Consider the following 7,710-nt stretch of genomic DNA (forward strand, 5'->3'; position numbering starts at 1 on the left):
TGCGGGGGAGGTCCACTATCACTGTCCACATCGTTGCTGCTGGGTTGCTGCGGACGGAATGCAAAATATGGATCCCGGTCTCCATAGATTCGGGCTTGGACTCCCCCCATCGTCAGGACCGCCATCAGCAACATGCCGGCGAAGGCAACCATTCCAACAACTTTCAACATCTTAATCCACGAGTGCTCGACGACAACGGCAACAAACGTTGGGTTTGACTCGATGTCCAATCGACTGTAGCAGGGGGTTTTGTCTAGCGATTTCACGGCACTCACTGGCTGGAACGTAAAAATAAGTGTCATTTCAAGTGGCATGTGCTTCTTGCGAAGAGCTTGGAAAGCTATGATAGTAACAGCACCATTTGGTGAATCTCAGATATTTTTTAGCTTATTTTCAAGTGTCCGCGACATAAGTATGTATGTAATCTCGCACCTATCTGCGATAAGGAATGGTTTAGATTCAACATTTTAAGGGTTTCTAACCTACTTAGCAACAGTGCGTAATAGTTATGTGTTTAATATGATTAGTCATGAACAGCAAAGGAAAAGCCTCTAATTGAAACACATTTGTTAAGTTGTGTGTGAATGTTAACCTTCCAAAGCTGTTCGGGTCAATATGACCCGAAGCGTACATCAAATCATCATCATAGCTCTTCGAATAAAAATCGTGAAAATTTAATTCTTAAAACCATCCTGGGGAATCACTATTTGTAGTACCAGGCAACTTCTTGTGACCACCGGAAGTGCATTCCCCTGGCCGGAAATATTGATTGATTTTGATGCTTTTCAATGAATTGATAAGATTATTTATTTAAGTTTCTCAGTAGGTATATTAAAATACAAGTGGTGAACATGGGCAAAATATACCGTAAGTTAAGCTCTAGAAAGCACCCCTATTGCGCGCAATGGGGGCGCTAGCCGTGTGAGGGGCGCGCTAAATTGATTGCTACAAATTTTCGAATCACTACACGAAAAGTATATCAATCGAAACAACAGATTCTATGAATCTCTAGATTTAAAAAGTGGCATAATTAAGTTAAAATTTCAAAATAATCACGATGACAAAATCTCGTGAACCTACAACATAAGAATAAATTCAAAAAAGATTAAAAAAAAGTTGAATATTTTATAACAACATAAAGTCTGTTTCACATAGTATCTGGTCGCATCTTTCCATTTACTGCAGCGCCGAATTGTCACATCGCGAATCTATTGACAGTGTTTTGAACCGGATGGTTTATTTACTTAGTGGTGAAAATTTCATCAAGATTGAAGCAGTCAGTCAAAAGTTATCGACGATGGAACACGAATGGCGAGAGAAAATTCTACACACTCACGTAGGCAAACCGACGTGATCAGGGGTAAAGATCGCGAAATTCCTGAAATATCCAAAATCGACTGTAAATTCGGTGCTGCAACGTTACCGGGAGACCCTTACGGTGGATCGAGCAGAACAAACGAGGCGTAAATATGACCGGAAGCTGCGAGCGAAGGTAATTCGATCAGTTCACAATAATCCTGGAATCTCCTTGCGTGATTTGGCGAAAAAGTTCAAGACGAACCACAGTACAGCTCGACGAATTTGTTTGCGAGAAGGCTTGTGGTCGTATCATGCAAGCAAACACCCCAACAGGACGCTGAAACAAAACCTGGTTGCCAAAACCAGGGCAAGGAAGTTGTACTAGAAAGTGTTAACCAAGTACAACGGATGTATTTTGATGGACGACGAAACTTACGTCAAAATGGGTTTTGGACAAATACCCGTTAACAAATTTTACCTTGCGAAGCATTAAGGGAATGTTGCGGGTAGATTCAAGTTTGTTTTCGCAGATAAATTTGCTCGTAAGTTGATGATTTGGCAAGGGATCTGTAGTTGTGGGAAGAAGACTAAGATTTTCATCACTGGGGACACAATGAATGGAAATGTTTACAAAGAAGAATGTCTCCAGAAGAGGGTTTTGTCATTTATTCGGTCCCACAAAGGTCCGATGAAGTTCTGGCCGGACCTGCACACTAAAAACGCCAATTTTCCCCTCGGGATAATGACCCTCCGAACCACAGGGAAATTACTGTTTTATACGAAATTCGAAAGGGGATCCTCCCGAATCTCGACACGCTTCACTTCTTCTGAAATCTGGGAAGACATTTCATCGAATGCACGGGTACTCGAACAATCGTCCTGTATCACGGAGGAACCTCAGCTGTCAACCATTTTCTGTCGCGCTTTTTATAGTTTATCCTTTTCCGTCTTGTGCGTATGTCACGTCTAGTTTCCGCTTGTGCGGTAGATTGAAAGTCGTTAAGCAGGAAAGCGGGAGTTGATAAAAACCTGGCGGGAGAAGGCGTTTGCTTCAAAGGATCTATCAACGGTGTTCGAATGAAGTTCTCGCAGGTCGAGGATGGCCGTCGCGTCGCAGCATTCAAAACATACAAGAACCGCTGAAATCAGTAGCATTATCCAGGTGCTGAAGAAGGTATTTTTTTTAAATAATGCATAACGAACTGAAAAATAACATTCCCATCTTTTTTTTCAGGCAAAATATCGAGAGATAAGAACAGTAATTAGGACCAGCAGTATTTTTTTTTATAATACCCTGTTCATCTTATTAATAAATGTGTTTTTCATTAAAAAAAAAAGTGTTACTTCTTCAAAATAAATCCTCAAATCCAATAAAACTATCAAAGGAAACAATCTCGAGCCTACAGGAGAATTATGAAACGTCCCTGCACACCACAGGAGAAAACTGTTTCGAAGCTACAGGTGATTTTGACAGTTGTTTTCCTGTAGAGTTTTTCTGTCCTGAGATCGTCCTGTAATTTTCAGCTGTTGAAAATACAGGACAAAATCGTCCCGACCACAGGAGAAAAGATTAAGTGTGTGGCAAGCTGCCACTACAGCCGGGATGTCGTTAAGTGGTATAAGGAGAACAAGATTGATTTTGTTGAAAAAAGTATCAATCCACCAAACTGTCCGGATTTTCGTCCCATCGAGAAATATTAGGCAATAATTAAGGGCAAACTGAAGAAATGTGTCAGAACCATGAAAAACCCCGCTCAAATGGAAAAGTGGTGGAACAAGATGGCGAATGAGGTTACCAGCAGTACTGTGCAGAAAATGATGGGTGTGTCGTATCTTTACTAAGATTTTCTATTGTCAGCAAGTTGTTCCTTGCCACAATACTACTTCTGACAACAATCGATGATAGAATGCCGTTCTTACCTCTGCTGTTCATTTACTCAACCAATCTATTATTGTTCTCTCTTTCACTCATTTTGGTTTCGATGACAACAGAGTGAATCAACTAGATTCTCGTGGGTCCCGTAACTCACACTCAATTTCAACGGTCATTAGGCGATGCATACACTGAATCGAATTCATCTGTTTTTATTTATTCAATTTATCGAAATAATTATCAAATCTCTAATATCTGCCTTATCCACCACAGGGTGGTATCACAAAAAAAGTTCGAAAATTCATCCGAAAAGCTGACGAATGATTTTTATGTTTTTTTTTCCTTAAAGTGCAATAAAAACCCTACAAAATGACATTTTTACTTTTGTTGTACGTTATTACTTTGCGGAGAAATGATCTATTTTATCCGACCAGATTCTAAGTGAAACAGACTTTACTGAAGATCTGGGATTTTTGTAAAACCAAGTAAACGAGAAAAAACTTAAATTTGAGTTTAGACTACCGTTTCATTGGTAAATGAGATACAGCGGTGCAAATCCAAAATTGGATGCCTCTTTTGAAGTTGGTTTTTTTTCTCCCGGAAGTTCAGGAACAGCTTGCAAAATTTCCTTTGTTTGTGTTTTTCCCCATATACGTACATTTTGGCATTTTACATTTTTTAAATAACTGTTAAATAATTTTGTCATTTTTTTTATATGCTTGATGATATGGACTGAAGATAAGGACTTCCGTCAGCAGAAATGAAGCCCGGTGGGTTTCGAAATTTGAATCTGACGTGATGTGGACTTACACCAGCTACTAAATAGAAAAGTTAAAGATTTGACGCGATTAGGACTTCCGTCAGTTGAATGCTATTGAAACAATTTGGCGAGATGTGGACTTCCGCCTAGTGAGTTAAGTAGTTTGCGAATAACTTCCGAGATGAGAACTTCCGTCAGATGAAGATATTGTAGCAATTTGGTTAGATGTGGACTTCCGACTGTCACGTTAGGAATATTAAAAATAGATTAACACTTCCGTCTGCTAGATTAGCGATGCCATACGCACTTTTTTAAGAATACATTTACTCTTTTTCGATCGCAAAATGGGCGTACTCTTCTTTTTGTGATTTTTTTCCGAATGTAGAAAGATATTTGAAAAAAACTACGTATTTCTTCCATTTTATGAAGTTGTTTCACACCTTATGCAAAAACTACGAAAGAAATACAGCTTACAACAAATTACTCCAACATCTTGTTTTAATAAACATGCATTTTTAGTCGTTATAAAAAGCGGACGCGATAAGTGCCATTGAATATGCACACAGTTATCAATATGACTTTAATTTAGATTCAGGTATACCTGAGTAGGAAATTTTGCAGAAAAATAAAAAATGTGGCAATCAAATATGAACGGCAGGCATATATAAATCCTTTCTGTCGTGACCAGCAAAAGCTAGTCTGAATATTGCCGAACTACATGAGCAGAGCAGTTGTTTACAAAATTAATCAGAATACGCAAGCACCAACACCAACAGGTTAAACGAACCAACAACAAAACATAGCAATAATGGAACTGCCCGACATATAGCGAATTACTAATCGCCAACTATGACCTGCTCAAATTGCAAATAATTTCAAATGGTAATCCTGCAATTTTGGTATCATTTACATTTACGTTTAAGATACAAATCTTTTTCACAACATAATCTAAATTGATACATGAAGCGAGAACTAAGCCAAGGAACATTTTTGGATGCATACACGAAGGAGGGCTACCTGAACAAAAAGATAACAACCCTATATCTTATCCTCGGCTGCTCTCAGCTTTATTTTAACTTTTTTGCGAACTTATGTCAGATAATTTTGCTCTAAATAAAGCGTACTCACTTATTCGAAGTATTCCCACTTCCTATTTTCTTTGTGTTCAGACGAAATCACCTTTATCACTGCAAAAAATGCAACGCACTTATAGAGACCCAACTTGTTATTCCTGGACCAGCACGAATATGTCTCAGGTTTAGTTAAGACCGAAGCAGACTGCGCTTATGAATGAGTCGGACCAGCTGATTTTAATTGATAATAGCTGGCTGAGCGGCTGAGCCCGAGAAACCAAGTGGAACTCTCGCAAGAGAGCTAGCGTATGGGATTGGTGAGCCGCAATCAGCTCACAAGCTAACTTAAACACGCAGAAAAATCTATCAGTAAAATTACGTGTCTTCATAGAACAACAAATATGGTTGTTTGGTTCTGACCCGAAAATTCGATCAGGCCAACCAGAAAATTATCCGTTGCCACGAAATAGATTTTTGCTAGTATATCTATGGATGAAATCCAATAGGATGGCTGTTTTAAGTTTAAAAAAAAAACTTTAAAAAAAAATTAACTCATGTTCTTCCCGAAAGTAGAATATTTTAGATTCAGAGTATAAAGAAGAATGAAGCAGGTACAATTTTTTGTTATTTCTTATTTGAGATTAAAAAACATTGTCGGTACAGAAATAAATCGCAAATATATTCAATGACTAACTTTGGTTGCTGCTGCTGTTTCAACTTATCTACTTTTTTTTACTTTGATTTAGAACCTTATTTCTTTTTTTTAATATGTCTTTATTTGTACCAATTCATCATTACATTTATATTACATTATTACATCAAATTAGGTGTTCAGCTCAATAATGAACTGTTCAGAGCCCTATAGTTATCTCGATACTAAAAAAATATTAATAAGACTTAAATTTGCTGAGCGCAATCAAGTATTTTAATGTTCACACTTAATCTTTTCTCCTGTGGTCGGAACGATTTCGTCCTGTATTTTCAACAGCTGAAATTACAGGACGATTTCGGGACAGAAAAAAAGCTCAGGAAAACAACTGTCAAATTACCCTGTAGCTTGGAGACGATTTTTCCCTGTAAATTTCAAGTAGTTTTGAAATTCTCCTGTGGATTCGAGACGCGTTCATTCCGAGCTTGTAGGAAGTTCTGTAATCGTTTTTTGCACTCTCCCTTTCTCTTAAATCCATCCCGATTTTTATCCTATTAAATAAAAAAAAACATTTTTTTTTTTGTATTTCCGAAGTGAATTGTATATTTTAGAATATAAATCATTTTAAATAAACACTATATGGGGTAACTGGAATCACTGAACTTAACAGAATTAACATAGACAATTGGTCGTAGCTAGAACAGTGGTGAAGTGGGTTTATCGATCGCGCTTACCAATAGATTATCTGAGTGGTGATATTCAATTAATGATGACCGCTCTATTGATTAGCGATAACCCGTTGTTGATTGGAAATTTGATCCTGCTCCTCGAAGATCTTGTTCCCAGCATGCTGTTACCATCTTACGGTGAAAAAAGCCCCGGTGGTGTTTCATCCCTGGTTCCCGGCCCAGTGGTGGCAAACTGTTGACAAAGTTCTTCCTGACCTTCTGAGACCAATCAGAATCGGTCATATCAACGAATCTAAACAGGAAAAAACAATTCAAGTTTGAGTTCATTTGTTGTTTTCATGTTCTTTGTCAAACTTGAAATGAGAAATTTGAATAGTTACCTCCTGCTCTCGTATGAAATGGTGAAAGATTGTTCGACCAAAATTACAGCATAACGAAGCTCTGCATGGACCTCACTGCTGAGGTCGCCGCTTGCTGTTTGCTCTTGTTGCATTTTCACGTCCTGTTTAATGATCTGCTGCTAGGGCGTGCCTGTTGTTGATTTGATGGGGCTGCTGGGTCACTTCCAAATATTCATCGGATACTTAAGCGATTTTTATTTTACGTAAACAGCAACAAATACTTTTAAATAATCAGGACTTAACGTTCAACAATAAATGACGCTGTTGGATCCATTAACAGCAACGAACGGCTACCGGAAGGAAAAATAATGAACTGAACTCTTTCGCGTGTTTTTATTTTTTGCACTGGCGAGAAAGCAACAAGAAATCCGGTTGTTTTTGCAACAGGATAGGAAGGGATAGGAAATATGACAAGAAATGTGTCTACAGCGATTCAAGAGAACACTGTCCCGAATTCACGGGGTTGGTTAGAATTCCTGTGCTCTCGTAGCAAGTTTGTCTCGGATTTCAGGAGAGTTGAAGCGTCCCGAGATTCGAGTGAGTTCTCATTCGAACTTCGTTTGAATTGAGCTGTGTTCCTGTGATACGGAGAATCATGGTCCCGAGCGGGATAAATGCAATCTTCAATATCAACTTGACGTATTTCTTTCAATTTTGCATTTAAAAAACCTGAACACCCCTCATTTTGAAGGTGTGTGTGTGTAGAATGTTGCTCCTATTTTGATTTTGGAATTCACTCTTCAGTTGTCAAAATGCCGTCCAAGAAAGAAGAGCAGCGTATCAAAATTTTGCTCGCGCATCGCAAAAATCTGAGCTACTCGCACGCAAAGCTGACAAAATCGCTAAAAGTTGCCAAATCAACCGTTACAAATGTAATTAAAGTGTTTGGGGAACGTTTGTCGACAGCCAGGAAGTCTGGATCGGGGGGTAATCGAAAACCGGAAGCCGCTGAGACGAAAAGAGAGT

This window comes from Uranotaenia lowii, chromosome 1 (assembly GCF_029784155.1).
Source record: "Uranotaenia lowii strain MFRU-FL chromosome 1, ASM2978415v1, whole genome shotgun sequence".
Taxonomy (NCBI): Eukaryota; Metazoa; Arthropoda; class Insecta; order Diptera; family Culicidae; genus Uranotaenia; species Uranotaenia lowii.